Here is a 16,650-nt window from a genome sequence, read left to right as displayed (position 1 = left end):
GAGTTACTTATCCGTCACTCAGTCTTCTGCTTATCCTGAACCCCTGCAGTGGGTTACACGCTTGAGTTGAACTCACAGAGTCAATACACCAGGAAGCAGAAGTTACCAATAAATTGGTTTCTATGACACATGATTTGAAATTTCCTTGTTTATTGGATTCCAGGTACTGAGGACAGTTCCTCTTCCAATGGCCGGTCTGTTTGCAGAAGTGACAAGCATCTGATGCTCTGTCCGTCTTCTGCCTCTTATACTTGGTAGCCTTCTTCTGGGGATTTCTCTTAGCCTTCCTCTTCTTCTTGCCTGACTTGCTGGTTTCAACAAGCATAGCAATGGGTTCATCCTTGTTTATCAGTTCTTCAGCCCTCTGCAACATATTGTTGAGTTCCTGAATGCTGACATTCAGCTTGTTCATGTTATATTTCATGATGAACTGATTGAAGGAAGAAGGCAGAGAATTCAGGATGACATCTACCTTCGTGACATGGTCAAGCCCGGATCCAAGAGCCTCAAGTTCATTAATATAACCCATCATCTAAAGACAATGGTCATGAACCTGCTGGTTCTTGGACATCTGCGCGGTCATGAACTGTTTCAGGACCTTTTGACGAATAGAACGATTCTGCTCCTCATACATCGTCCTTAGACTATCTAATATGTCATTCAACAATTCGATCTGATCGAACTGCCTTTGTATCAGATTTTCCAAGGAGGCAATGATGTAGTAGCAGGCTAGGGAATTCTTCTCTTCCCATTCTTGGTAGTCCCTCCTTCAGGCCTCAGAAGCTCTATCACCCAGACGCTCTGGGGCAGGATCCTTAGCTACTTTGTCTAATTTTTCAGAGGTTAGGACCATCATAAGATTACGGTACCAGTCAACATAGTTAGTCCCTTAAATTTGTTGTCCTCTAAGAATTCGATGGAGGGTGTGAGAGCACGACTTCAGATCAGTTTTTCACAAAAAATTGATATCAAGAACACTTCTTGATCACTCCTATTGGTGGAGAACGAATTGGCAATGGCGGCAGCAATAAAAGGAGGCATATGCAGAAAATGGCGTCAGTTTTACTGGAGTTGTCTTCTCTCTTGAATATGTAATCAACTTGGGTGAATTGGGGTTTGCCCTCCTCCTCTATTTATAACCTTAAAGAGAGCTCCTCCTAATCCTGTTTGGAGTTCCTAATTCAAATCTTATTTGGATCTGGACTCTTTTTAAGAGATAAGGATAAACCCTAATCTTATCTGCAGATAAAGATCAGCCCTTCTAATCTTATTAGGAGTTTCCTAATCCAAATCTTTATTTGGATGTGGACTCTCTGAGTGGATAGGGATAACTCCCTATCCTATCTGTTGATCTAAATCCCAGAACTGCCCCTCTTTAATTAATCAAATTAAACCAGTTCGATTTGGGCTTTAGGCCCATTAAGTCCATGTGCTCATTCGGCCTCCAAACTGCTGCGCAGTTGGGTATCCTTGTATGGTGTGGGACCCAAACGTTGATCTACACATCAACCACATGGGTTCAGCCCAGCCTCTGTTACAAGGCCTGGCCGAATTCACTGTAGGAAACAGTGAACCCCTGAGCCCATCACCATGGGCTCTTAATGGGCTCAACACTTACACTAAGTGGTCCCTGGGTCAAGCCACCTTATAAAACCCAAAGACTGTGGGCAGATGTAAGATTAGCCCATCAGGTATTACCCTCAATGGTCTTACACTTAACCTCTCAGCCCATAATGATCAAACACTCCCGACAAGAGATGACCTCTCCCTCGACTGCAAGGTACAGTGATGCACTCTCTACTCTCATGGATCCTGGGAATTAAAACCTTTTGCAAACAAATTTCAATGATTGAAATCAACTACTGACAGTTTTGGTTTCCATCAGAGAGAGTGCATCCCCGATCATTCACTTTGTCCGACAAAGGGGCTGATCCTGTCACTATGGTCACCCACTCAGATGAATTCTCGGACTATCCTAGCATACCTAGGTTTTAACTCCCTCTAAGGATCTCACTGATTGGCATATCAAAGACAGCCCAATCCGACACCTAGTGCAGTATCATAATGGAGTGTAGGGGTCAGGTGTTACATTTCAGTTTTGCTCATTTATCTCCAAGGTCCAGGGCAATACTGGAGTTCTGGTTCGGTTTAGGGTTTTAAGAAAACCCACACTGCATGTACCTCAGGTTTCACCCTGGCAGCTGAGACAAGCCACCCAACCAACTTGGTGACACATCAGTGTCAACCTTAGCAAGATAAATATCCCTAGATCTATCCAACGACTGTGAAGATTCTAAACTAACATGAGTCTCATATTTGTCTAGTTTAAGGGTATTACACAGAAACACACCATAATAACATGAATCAAATATGTACTTTATATTCATTTACATTAAATGTCATAAGGTACATCATTTTGATTAGAGCTAAGGGCATACATTGTTTAATAGCTCCCACTTGCACTTAGGTCCAATCTGGTATAAGCCGGAGTTCCATACTTTCCACGTGTTTCTTAAACACTTTCTGTGTTAGTGTCTTAGTTAATGGGTCTGCTACATTCTCCGCTAATGCTACCTTCTGAATCTGGATGTCCCCTCTTCCAACTATCTCCCGTAGTACATGGTAGTTCCTCTCGATGTGTTTCGACTTCGAGTGGATTTGTGGCTCCTTAGCCTGAGCGATAGCTCCAATGTTGTCATACAACAGTGGAATGGGTGATGTGCTGGATGGAACTACTCCCAATTCATGAATGAACTTTTTCATCCATACTGAGAGCTGAGAGGGTTGTGGCTTGCTGATGACATAAGTTGGCATGTCTCTGGCATGGGTCACACTTCCGTACCAACTCGAGCGTGATAACTCTGCATTTTGATGCTTTAAGGGCATCAATTTAGGGTTATTTTCGGCTTTAGAATAGTCAAGATGTGCCTTTTCCAAGTTAAATGTAATGTTGCGGCCTCTAAGGGTCTTTGTGCAAATTCTAAGGAAAAGTGGAAAGTTTTCATGGCTGAAATGCAGGTGTTTTTGTGAAAAACTGAAAGTAGGAGGGCGCCTCCTAGTTGCTAAACCCAGTTTGGTGCCCCTCCTACTGTATTAGCATGCTTCCCACACCTTAGCAAACCCTAGGGCGCTTTTTAACCCATTCTTTTCACTGAAACAAACACTAGCCGCCCCTAATTGCTAAATCCTCACATTCCATCCCTTTTAATCTCCACAATCCATTCTAGGGCACTCTCTTTTTAGCATTATAACCCTAGGAGCCACATAACTTCTAATTTTCATCATTCAGCCTTTAGACATTAAATCTTAACCTTACATAATACTTGGTGCCTTTTGCTTTTTCTGAGCCTTAGGATCACCCTAGAACCATCATAACCCTTCATTCTAAACCCTAGGGCACCCATATTTTTGCTAAAACCCAGCTGCCGCCCCCTCTTTCTCTCTAATTCCAGTTATATCCACCATTCTCTATAAAAAGGACCCTTAGGGCCCTGGAGAAGGGGTTGGTCAATTCACCCAAGTATGAAAGAAGGCTGATCTTGAGAAGTTCAAGGGTAGAGGAAGAGGAGGATGCGTAGGCAAGATGAGGGGTTTCTACTTGCAGTTCGCCAACACCACTATTGCCACCTCTGGATTTGAATCCCAACCATATTTTTTTCAGTTTTAGAATCACTTTCTGTTCTTTAATTTCAATTTATTTTTCCTTCATGCAAATTTACATTTATTAATTTAATTTTTGTTTTAATTTTCTTCTGCAGATCTGAAATTCGCCCAGATAAGACGGATGGCCTAGCTCGAGAAGTTCGAGGGTGGAAGGAGAGATCTGGGAACTACTACCTCTAATCGGATTCTCAGACATTTTTATTCTATTTCTTTTAGTTATTTGTTTTCTATTATTTATTTATTTTTTGTGCACTTGTTATTCTCAGTACTGATCGAATTTGGTTTTAATGAATTCCATTTTTTTTAATTAATTAATTTTATATTTTTGCAACTCCCCTTTGTGTTATCTTGTTTGGATCTAAGAAAGTATTAATTTTTCCCTCGCTTCCCTGTGGAGACGACTCGTTCTCACCTATTTACTACGTTAGTAGTTGTTTGAGAATCGATAAAATTCTATAAATATTTAAACTAGTGTTCCAGAGTGTTTAATGACGCGCTTCTGGACACACCAGGCTACATCTTTGTGAAGGGTCGGCCAAAAGTACCCCTGCCTTAGTGTTTTTGGGCTAGGGATTGGTTGCTGAGGTGGTTACTACAGAAGTCTTCATGAATTTCTTGGAGCACATATTTGCCCTCCTCTTAATGAAGGCATCAGAGGTAAGGCAAGGTGAAGGACCTTCTGTAAAACTTTCCCTCCAGTAGGGTGTATGAGTTGCCTGACGTCGGAGTCGCTTAGCTTCGTTCCTGTTGTCGGGCAATTGTTCTGTCACTAGGGAGTCGATGATGGGGTCCATCCATGACGGTTCAACCTTTATTGGAAGTACTTGGGCTTCCTCTATAGAGGGCCGAGGTAGTTTCTCCACTCGGACAGTGCGACCATGGGCTGCATCTTAGGTGCTTACCAACTTAGAAAGGGCGTCGGCTCTTGCGTTCTCACCTCGTGGGACTTGCTGCAAGGAGAAGCGTTGGAAGTGGCGGGCTAGTTCTTGAACTTTGGCTAGGTACTTGGACATGCTTTGCTCTCTAGCGTCGTACTTTCCATTGACTTCATTCACCACCAGTCGCGAACCACTGAGGCTTCGACATGTAAGGAGCCGAGGTCTCTAGCAAGTTGCAAAACAGCGAGGAGGGCCTCGTACTCGACTTCATTATTTGGTGCGGGGAAGTTGAACCTTAGCACATACTCTATGACTGTATTGTCTGGGGTGAGGAGCATGAGGCTTGCTCTACTTTCTTTGGCGTTAGATGAACCGTCAATAAAGAGTGAGTCCCCTCAGTTGGGTGGTCCCCTTCAGCATTTTTGGGGGCTCGACGAATAGTGCATTCTGCTATGAAGTCTACTAGGGCTTGTGCTTTGATAGCGGGCCTCAACTGGTATTGTATGTCAAATTCAGACAACTCAATGGCCCATTTGGTCAAGCGCTCTAAGGTTTCGGATTTGGTGAGGACAACCCTAAGGGGCTGGTTTGTCAGGACTATTATAGTGTGAGTTTGAAAGTACAACTTGAGATTTCTAGCCAAGACCACAAGGGCGAAGGCCAATTTCTCCACCTCAGGACATTTGGTTTCGGCGTCGTAGAGGACCTTACTGATGTAGTATATCGGCTTCTGCGTTCCATCTTCGTTTATCAACACTGAGCTGATTGCCTCATCCCCGATCGATAGGTATAGATATAGGGTCTCTTCTATGGCTGGCCGAGCGAGGAGGGGAGGTGAGGTGAGGTAAACCTTTAGCTCGTCAAAGGTGCGTTGGCTTTCCTCCGTCCACTAAAAATCCTTCAACTTTTTAATGGCGTGTAAGAAGGGAAGGCAGCGGTCAACCGACTTCGACATGAAGCGATTGAGAGTAGCTATCCGATCGGTGAATTTCTAGGTCTCCTTCATTGACCGAGAGGATGTCATGTCCAATATGGCTTATATCTTGTTTAGGTTGGCCTCAATGCCTCTTTGAGTAACAACAAAGCCTAAGAACTTGCCCGAGGTGATGCCAAAGGCACACTTGCTGAGATTAAGCTTCATGTTGAACTTTCGCTAGGTGTCAAAGGTCTCGGCCAGGTCCAAGGTGTGCATCTTGGCTTTCAGGCTCTTTACCACCATATCATCTATGTAGGCCTCGACGTTCCTCCTCATTTGATTTTTAAACACCTTGTTACAAGTTGTTGGTAGGTGGCCCCTACATTCTTGAGGCCGAAGGGCATCACTTTATAACAGTAAATGTCATGCTCGGTGATGAACGAGGTCTTCTCCTTGTCTTCTAGGTGCATCTTTATTTGGTTGTATCTGAGGAAGGCATCCATGAAGCTGAGTAGCTCCTACCTTGCAGTGGCGTCGACGAGGTGGTCTATCCTCGGCAAAAGAAAACTGTCCTTAGGGCAAGTTCGGTTAAGGTCTGTGAAGTCGATATAGATCCGTCATTCCCATTAGCTTTCTTTACCAAAACCACATTTGACAACCAATTAGGGTAGTATACCTCTCGGATGAAGATGACATTGAGTAGCTTGTGAACTTCCTCTCCTATGGCCTTCCAATGCTCTAATGCAAAGTTCTCCTTCTTTTGCCGAACTGGCCTAGAGCTCGGGTCCACACTCAGCCTGTGAGTGATGACCGAGGAGTCAATTTAGGGCATGTCAGCGGCGGACCAAGCAAAAATGTTGGCATTGGTTATGAGGAAACTTACCAGTTTGGATAGGCTCTCTGAGGGAAGGTCGGACTTGATAAGGACTGTCTTCTTGGGCTCGACCTCATCTAGGGAAACTGAGACCAGGTCCTTGGCTGGTTGGCCTTGGCTCATTGGTTCCTCTCTGAGGTTGAAGCCCTCTAAAGGCAGTACTTCCTTGTTCTTGCCCTTTAGTGCTGCCACATAGCATTGGCGGGTTGCTTGCTGGTCCCCACGAACAACTCCGATGCTGTACTTAGTGGGGAACTTGAGGGCGAGGTGATGAGGAGGTGGTTGCCCTAAGCGCATGAAGGGTCAGTCTCCCCATGATTACATTGTAGAGCGAGCCAATCCTCACAACTAGGAACTCGTTCATCCTTGTCACCTGTTGAGGCGCGGCCCCTACGATGACAGGTAGGGTAGTTTTTCCTTCCGGTCTAACCACATTACTGGAGAAGCCGACCAGTGGGACGTTGGCTGGCTGGAGGCGCTCGGGCGCAATCTTCATCTTCTAGAAGGCTTCATAGAAGAGGATGTCGGCTGAGGAGCCAATGTCGACGCGGATCCTCTTAACTACAAAGTTTGCAATGATGGCCGAGATCACCAAGTTGTCATCATGGGGGACTATGCCCCCCTTCAAGTCCTCATCCGTGGTGGAGAGGGTTTTTTGCTACTTCGATTTCTTTGGGGCAGGCTCGTGGATGCTCAACTGCCTAGCGTAGGCCTTGTGGGCTGAGGCCGAGGTGCCACCTAAGGTCGTGCCCCGACAATGATGTTGGTGACGCCGACTATTTGCTGGTGCTATTGCTACTACTAATGTTGGGAGGATGAGGCATCGAGCTTTCCACCCACGAACTGCTTAACGTGCCCTCATTGGATGAGGGACTTTATCTTGTTCTTCAGATCATAACAGTCATCTGTGTTGTGATTGGTGCTGCGGTGGTACTTGCAATATTTTTTGGGATTTCCCCTTTTGGGGTTCCTCTTCATCTTCTCAGGCAACTTCATGAACTTCTCTTCCCCGATCTGCATCAGTATCTGCGTCTAGGTGGAGTTGAGTGGCGCGTATTGGTTGTAGGCCAGGGACGAGGCTGGTGGCTTCTTGTGGTCCTTGCTGCTGTTGTTGTTGTTGTGATGGTGGTTGTCTCCACCCTTCCTCTTCTTCTCGGGGGCCCCGTTGTGTTGCTCGACCTCCCTCTCTTGGTGGTCCCAGGCCAAAGCCTCTTTGGCTGCATTGTATTCTTAGGCCTTCTTGAGGAATTCTAGCTTCGTCTTTGGCGGGGTCTTGGTGGCCGAGCACTTCAGGGCCAAACTGGGGCGGAGGCCATTGATGGAAACATGCATGGAGACCATGGGGTCGAGGTCACGGACCTCGAGCTCTTCCTTCTTAAAGCGGTCGATGTAGGACTACAATCTCTCTCCTTGCTTCTGCTTGATAGACATTGGTGAGACAATGGTCTTTTGGCATTGCTGGCTGTTGATGAAGCGAGCGAGGAATAGGTTGGCGAACTGCTTCCAGGAGCTGATCAACTGAGGTGGGAGGCTAGAGAACTAATGACGGGCGGCTCCCCTAAAGGTGGCCTGGAAAGTTTGGCACGTCAAGGCGTCAGAATATCCATAGAGTATCATGAGCACTCTGAAACTCTCCTGGTGGTTGTCGGGGTCCAAGGTCCCGTTGTACATCTCTAGTGTGGGAGCTTTGAAGTGTTGGGGGAGAGGCTCGGAGATGATGTCCGGGGTGAAGTGTCCATCCTCCCCGTCGGATTGCTCTATTCGGCCGAGGCGTCAGCTCGACTCTCTCAAACTTGGTGAAGCTCGTCTTTGACTGTCTCGAGCTGGGCTTGCAGTTCCGCATGAAAGAATGGTAGGATCCATCCAATGGACGCCATAAAGGTTGCGGAATGGGTGGGCGAATTTCAAAAATTCCCTAAATTTAGAATACAATATTCAAGGATCCTACTTGAACCATAATCAAACCAGATCTGTACCCAAAAATAAATGGGAGGAATATACCTGATCCGGAGAAGCAGTATCTCCCAAAGTTGGTGTTGACGCCCAATGAATGCACCAAGATCCGTTCCTGCTGAAGATAACACAGCTGTGGGTGGAACAAAACCAGCAGGGTGCGTCCTACACACTGGATCCTTCACAAGAATCCTCTAGAAGTACTAAGCACTGAATCCTTTTCAGTCTTTCTTGCAAGACTGATGTCAAGAACAGATTTCTTGACTTTCTTTTTCTGCAAAGATCTAATCTTGCAAAGGCAGATGGCGGCAGCAGGAGGAGAACTCCAAAAACGAAAAGGCTGAACTGCTTTTCTCTTTTCTGGAGAGTAAGAGATCTGATCTCAATTCACAGGAACCTTTCTTACGATTTTTCTTGGTTCGAAATCTGTTGTATATTTCTCTCTCAATTGGTTAGGGTTTCTCCTCCTTTCTTCTTGATTAAGAAACCTCCTAAATCAGGAGTCATCCCAATCCAAATCAGTATTTGGATAGGGGATTATCTTAATCCTATCTGCAGATAGAGTTAGGTTACTCCTGATCTTATCAGGAGGTTACTAGATTCAAATCTAATTTGAATTTGGTCTCTAAGAGTGGATAAGGCTAAAGGCCCAATCCTTTTACTAACTTCAATATCAAATTCGCCCCATGGATGGGTGATCATATCAGCCCACCTCGAAATGGGCTTTTGGCCCATTAAGTGTTCAGTGTCTAATTACTTTCCAATCTGCTGCCCAGTTGGGCTTCTTTGTATGGCGTGGTACCCAAGCATTGATCTACACACCAGCCACATGGGTTCGGCCCAGCCTTTAATACAAGGCCCAGCCGAATTCACTGAAAAACTCAATGAACCCCTTGAGTCCATCATATGGACCCTATGGGCCCAACACTTACATTAAGTGGTCCCTGGGCCAAGCCATCTTATAAAAACCCAGGGACTGTGGGCAGGTGCAAGATTAGCCCATCAGGTATTATCCTAAATGGTCTTACACTTAACCTCTCAGCCCTTAATGATCAAGCACTGCCCGACAAGAGAGGACCTCTCCCTCGGCTGCAAGGAACAGTGGCGCACTCCCCTCTCACATGGATTCCGGGAATTAAAACCATTTGCAAACATTTTGAAACCGTACATATAAATATAAGTATGTTAATTTTGCAAAACAAAATTCCAACGATTGAAATCAATTGCCGGCAGTTTGGTTTCCATCAGAGAGAGTGCATTTCTGATCATTACCCTTTGTCCGACAAAGTGGTTGATTCTGTCACTATGATCACCCACTCAGATGAATTCTCAAACTGCCCCAACATACCCAGGTTTTGATCCCCGCTAAGGATCTCACTGATTGGCATATCAAAGGCAGCCTGATCCAGCATCTAGTGAAGTGTCATAATCGAGTCTAGGGGTCAGGTGTAACTTTCCAGTTTTGCCCATCTATCTCCAAGGTCCAGGGCAAGACTGGAAATCTGGTCCGGTTCAAGGATTCAAGTAATCCCATACTACATGTGCCTCGGGTCTTACCCTGGTGGCTGAGACAGGCCATCCCAACACTTGGTGGCACACCAGCATCAGCCTTGGTAGGATAAATCTCCCCAGACTTATCCAACGGCTGTGAACATTTAAAACTAACATGAATCTCTATAAATGTCTAGTTTTAGGGTTTTACACAGAATTAAACCAAACAACATGAATCAAACATGCACTTTATTTATTTCCACTAAATAACAAGTACATCAAATCAGATTGAAGCTAAGGGCATACATAAACTGTCTAACACTGCAATCCAAGGGTCATTTGGGGCTTGCCACCCGTCTCTGTCCTCATGGGCGCGGTGAGGGTCGGCACGAACTACGAAATGCTCCGAGGTAGGACCGTGTGCCTCCCGTTTGGCATGATAGTCGTTTAGAACGTCACAGAGGTCTGAGACCAGCGCGGGAGAGGCGTGGTGTTGGCCCTTGGCCCTTGAGTGGATGCTACGACAGCCGAGGTGCTTGCCCTCGTCCTGGGGGTTCTCACTCCGGCAATAGTGGTGTTGCTTAGAAGGTTGGTGGCTATCTTTGGACTGCGCTGGCTCTTCCTCCCTTCGGATGGGAGGTCTCTCGTTCCTACATGGTGGGATGGCGGGCTGGTTGCTGCCAGACTCAGCGGGCTTCGCCGTTGGGGGTCGGATAGGCCAAGTGTTGGGGGCTCGACGTGCTCACGTCGGCCGTGGTGATCTGATAGCCCGGCAGGGCAGTCACCTCAGGAGGGGCCTTCTGCCTAGGGGTAGGCTTGTTCCGCGTGTTGCGTGAGGTATTCTAGACGGTTGAGGATGGCTTGAAATTGTTTAATCGTGACCAGGTTCTAGGGGTTCCTGGCTCTTCGTACCATGGTGTTTGAAGCTTTAGGAGAACTTGAGTTTGTAGTATTTTAGGGGATCATCTTAGCAATGCTTCCCATAGACGATGCCAATTATTGATGTCCAGTTTGGCCGAGGGTAACAAAGTAATTTCACTCCCAAGCTTTGAAGGAAGGCCGAAGGCTTTGAGGGTCCAAAGGAGATGAGCCGAGGCGAATCGTTCCTTCAGATACTGTAGAAACCGAGGGCTAGTACTGAGAAGGGTGTCCGAGGGAGGATGAGATGTTGTTCCCACAGTAGTGAATTTGCAAGGGAGAAGGTTTCAAAGTCCTCGGGTGATAACCCGAGGCGAGGACTCCGGCGATCAAGTTAGTATGTGCATGAGGTAAGTATGAGTCTGGAACTGAGGGGTCTAGACGAGGTCTCAGATAGCTCTAAATCCTTAGAGGAGAGAGCACTAGAGATCACAAAGGTTTCGAGTCCCTTACCTTGTGGGGGTGCCTTGCATTTATAACCGAAGCTACCAGGTGGTAGTTGGGCTTGGATGAACCAGATGCAAGCCGTACGAGGGCCTGACGAGATGTTTTGCTAGAGCCACGCGGTGCCCTGCAACTGGGTCCGCCTGGTCCGCATTAGGTAACCCTGAGCATCCTCATGGTAAGCCTATGCGGGCGCCCTCCATTCAACATGCACGCTAGCCTTGTATAAACCAACCGAATGCGCCTATATCAATTTTTAATTATGGTTTATATCAATATGATATTAGTGTGACATTCTTACCAAAAAAAATTAATGATACATTGGTAACACTCCCCCCCCCCCCCACTTTGTTTCGTGACAACAACCCTTCCTAAACTTCTATATTTTAGCACATTTCCTCTAACCTGTTAACAAGGTTGATAAAGAAAGTAAAATTGTTAAATTACCCATTCAAGATTCTATGAATTAATAGCAACAAATATCAAAATAATGAAAAAAAAGGTTCGAAAGCACAAATCGTTCATAAGGTGTTGATAAACCAGTCAAGGGGTTTTCAAGATGAACTTTGTTAAAAGAAAGTTGAGAGAGACATGTGAGAGTAAGGGTTTTAGAATAATCAAGTCAAAAGGGCAAAATAATTTAATAAAATAATATAAGGGTTGTTTGGTGTTTTAGAAATGCCTAATCAAATATTCCATGTGCCAGGGGCAAAATGCTGGAATCTAAAAGTTGGAAGGGTCAGTGTCAGAAGAAAGTTTGGGGAGCAAAGTGCCACTATCCCTAGTATGGTGACTATTTGTAATTACCCTCGATTTTAAAGGGATCAAGGCACAAGTGGAAGAGGAGTATTCTCACACCTGTTATATGATTATACCACTCGATAGTATTAATAAGAAACAATTAATAGCTAATTAAAATTTACCTTTTTTAAGTATTAAAGAGATTCATATTGGTCTCCTAATGCATATCCAAGTAGAAAAAGGTGTCAAAGCAAACTTGATAAGAGTTGAATTGCCTGAAGTAAATGATTTATCGACTACTTGTCTTCGTCAACCATTATCAAACGCCATTTGGGAGGACTGAGTTGAATATTCAACTAAGCTTATTCAGCCGTTTTGAAATGCTCCAGATAAGCTTCTAAAGAGACTGAATCGGACAACCCTTCAAATGACTTGCAGCAAATTTGAGCTCTCTCGGTTTTTCATTAAACATAGTTTAAGGCTTGTCTATGTAAGCATACCTTGGGCACTCTGGATGAGCTGGAGACAAAATAATACACACCGGGCAGGACTAGCTATCGCAATTGAACACACCAGTGTTCAATGTAGGCTCCATCTGGGCCCCATTTATACTGAATGCTGGCGTGTTCAATCGTGATAAATAATCCAACCTAGTGTGCAAGATTTTGTCTCCAGCCAATCCAAGCTCTATCTTGAGAGGTTGTGCTTCAGCCGAGATCACATCTCCGCCCCACAACGTCCTACAATACATCCCCACCGTATATTGGGAACATCTCCCAATGATGATATGTATTGAGAACATCTCCCTATGATAATATCGGACTCAATGATGTCATCATTGAAATACATGGTGGGTATGTGCTGTGGGATGTTGTGGGGCGGCCCCTTGTGGGGAGGGGATGTAAACTCTCTTCAGCCCTCCCAAACGGGCATATAACTTTAACTGTCCACGCAGGGCTCACCTTGGATAGAAAGAAGCGGCTGCGCTTCAGCCCTCCCAGACTGGCACTCATTAGCAAAAGTGAGTGCGAGGTGAAGGTTTGAAATATCTACACAAAATGTAAACTCCAATTGGTGGTCCACGTCCAGTAAGTAGACTATAATGTCTTGTTTCATGGAAATTGTTAAGTATGTATTTCTTCCTGTTTAAACTTTATCTGGTCATTGAGGCCGTAGATGAAATGACGGAACTTTTGCAATGACGGAACTGAATGGTCTGTTGCTTTGTCTTTTGAATAAGTTTTTAAGATGATTGAAGCTGAAATTGGGTTGATCATTATATTTTTATTAATTAAATTTATTTAAATATTTTATCCACTAAAAGACAAATAATAGGTAATTCAATTTAATTTAGCCACTTCAGCCATGATCAAAAGGGCCCCTATAGCTTTAGTGTATATTCATGATATCTCAAAAGAAAAAGAAAAAAAAAAAACTCTTTGCACTGGGCTTAATTTTATACTGGAAAAAAAAGAAAAACATTGGGCTTAACCCGTTATATGTACAAAGACATGTTCGTTTTTGGTTAAGTGAAGAAGGGGAAAGTTGGTTAATGAGATTTCACAATATCATTGACTAATTTATCCACGTTCGGGTTTCAAGAATAAGTGAGACCTACGGTAAATTTCATTTTCCCGGGTATCACTTACCCGGGTAAATGGTACCCTTCTCATAATCGGGTAAGTTTGGTTTCCCGAGTGAAACGTAAATGAAAAAAAAGGTTAAAATGTCAAAATTGCCCCCACAACATATAAGCATTCGAGAGCCTTTCCGCTTCTAGCGTTCCTTCTCCCAAAAATCACTGTTGCCTGCTGTGGAAGAGTGTCTCCCTCATGTTCACCGTTCTTCTGTCACCAGTGATGATACTCTCACTTGTTGCCGCTGCTCCACCAAGTGACAGTCATTGTTAATATTTTTTTTTTCATCCATTGAAACGGTAAGGAGTTAAAGAGGGTAAATCGCACCATTTTTCTTTTTCATAGGGTTTCTTCTTCTACATTTATAATTGCTGTTAATCCCTTTTTATTACCTTCTCACCACTACAAGAATTCTGTGATTTGTTTTGTATTGCAAATGATTATTTCACAGAATCGGTGTTTGCCAATTGCCATTCTCGTCATCTTGCTAGATAAATTGCGGAATGGAGGGATATTGTTTCTATTGATTTTAAATTATAATTTACACCATTACGTTCTTAAGGTTTTTATTAATTTTGTTAAAGAGGTCTACATTCATTTTCATATTCTAAGCAAAATTTTGTTTGAAAATTCTTGAGATACAAGCCCATGCAATTACTTTTTTTTCTTGTAGTTATTCTTTTGCATGTCTATTTCTCAGACCGTTTTCCTGATTTGTTACCATATTGCAATGGAATTAGAAGTTGTCTTTTCGTTTCGTGGATTATACTGTTATCTATAATGGAATAGATCGTCAGAAATCGTTGTGGTTTCCCCACCAAAATATTTTTGCCTTGTTAGCCCCCATGGTCCTCTCTGTTTGATGTTTAATAAAATTCCAGCTGTCAATCCCAAAGAAAAGTTACATGAAACATCAAGGGAAAGTAAAACTTTTCAGGCCTTAACCTAAAATGGGTTGCCTCAATGTGTCGAACAGACATTAAATTGGGGTCCCGGTTCATGTTCCAAACTTCAAATTTTGGTTGCATTAAGTTTCAGTTCTATCCATAATTTCAGTGCATGTATGAGGGCATATACAAGGATCAACCATTAATTTCAATTCAAGGCTTTGTTATCTTGTGAGAGTGTTGTTTGTGGAAAATATAAAGGTTTAAACTTTGCCTAGCAACTATTTGTTGTTGTTGTCATCTTGAGAGATTTTGTAGCTGGACCATCTGCAGGTAAGGCTTTATCTTCAGCTGACCTACTGGCTAAAATCTGAGAAACCAAGAAAAAGCAATCAGTGATGGTTTGAAAACATCAATTTGGTTTGGTCTTTGGTTCTAGTAACAACACAGAACATTTGGTAGGTAGTGGGCCTTCTAGTTTTAGACCATCTAGCAAGCTTGCTGCAGTGCAACCTGAGATATCGATATGCCAGATATGTACATTTATACAACAAAGAGTTAAATGGCTCATCTGCTATTATTTTCGTCATTGCACCTGCTTATTTTGAAACATTGAACATAGACACTCTTAGTTTCACTTCTGCATAGAGTTAAATGCTCTTCAGGTTTCTAATTTTGAGTTCATTAGATACTTAAAATTTAGCTAGATCAAATTCACTTATCTATGATTAAGAATTAAAACATAATCTCAAAAAATACCTATGCTCTTAAAATTTGGCCAGATGAAATTCACTTAAAATTTGATCAATACCTATGCTCTCATTTTTGTATTCTGTACCCATATATAATCTAAAAAAAAATAATAATTAAAACATAAAAGGACCTTGTTACACTTTCAGAGCTAGATGATTAAGATTTGTCTTATAAGTCTTTGCCAGCAGTTACTTGTAGAATGTCAGGTTGCAAGTATATGGTTAAAACCTTGCTAATAGTCCCATCTTAGTAGAGTATTAAGTTAGTTAGCCATTTAAAAGATGGTTAAAACCTTGTGAGTCTTCTTCATGTTTGGTTGTGACAGAGGTTCTCAAATATTGAGCAATATTGATGCACCTGGAAATAGGAAAAATTAGATATGTAAATGATGATGATAGGGCACTATTAAAGGTGTGTTATTCCATATTATTAATTTACAAAATCAGAACTTGTACTTTTTTTAGCTTCTAATTTTTGGAAGGCCAATGTTATGGCCAAATATTAAGTGTTTTCTTCAATTCTTCTTTTTCTTTTTCTTTGGGTGGTTATGCGAGTAATATGATTAGTAACAATTACTTGTCAAAGACTTGTTTGGAACTCAGGCTTTTGTATAAAATATGACCTTTCCAAATATACTGTTGGTTTGTTAGTTGCTAATTTGATTAAGATTTATTTAGAAAGTATGTTATGTAATCAAAACATACGCTTTACGTTAATCTTTCTGTGAATCAGATCATGGTCTGGATCTACTTAGTCAAATATGGATATCAATAATACATCTGTTTGATCTATTGATTTGAGTCCAAATGCACTCAAATTTATTTGATAGAAACCAGATATGACAATCTTACCATAAAGATATCTGAATGTATTTTACATATTTTTTTAGTAGAATTGTTTCAAGAACTGTCTTTTTGTAAAGTAGCAAGGCAAAGATTTGTGAAAGTCTTTTTAGTTCATTTGTTAAGAATTCGTGATGTCTTAATCCAATTTGGAATTTGATTAACCGAGTTCAAGTTGGATACTGATATCCTAGATATGCAATTGAATAGCATAATCTTTCTTTATCTGTTCTTGTTGTGTTTCTATTTTCCTGATTTATTATGTTGGGATTTTTTGAGATTTGGTTCTTTGAATGAAGGTAAGTAATGATTGTTAAGGAAGGAGAATAATTCAACAAATCATATCAACGTGTTAAAGGATTATGTGAAATTAGAACTATTTGTTATAGAATATCAAAGCTTTAAAGGGCATTACTGAAACCAAACTGTGTATGAAACAATACTTATGGAACTGCAAATCTGGAAGAGTTGCTACTGTGAGACTAATATCTGTTTGTTATTTGTTGCTGATTTATGGGTCAGTGACCGTGAGCATCCTTTCTCTAGCAGTCTTTTTAGTGGTTGTTTACATAAGGAGCTTAATATGGGACTTCTCTTCTGAAGTACTTATTCGTCTGTTTGTTAGACAATTGGACGGCCATTGTTAATTGTTT

Source organism: Nelumbo nucifera, chromosome 1 (assembly GCF_055504915.1).
Source record: "Nelumbo nucifera cultivar China Antique chromosome 1, China Antique-T2T, whole genome shotgun sequence".
Classification (NCBI taxonomy): Eukaryota; Viridiplantae; Streptophyta; class Magnoliopsida; order Proteales; family Nelumbonaceae; genus Nelumbo; species Nelumbo nucifera.
Note: the sequence above shows the minus strand (reverse complement) of the source record.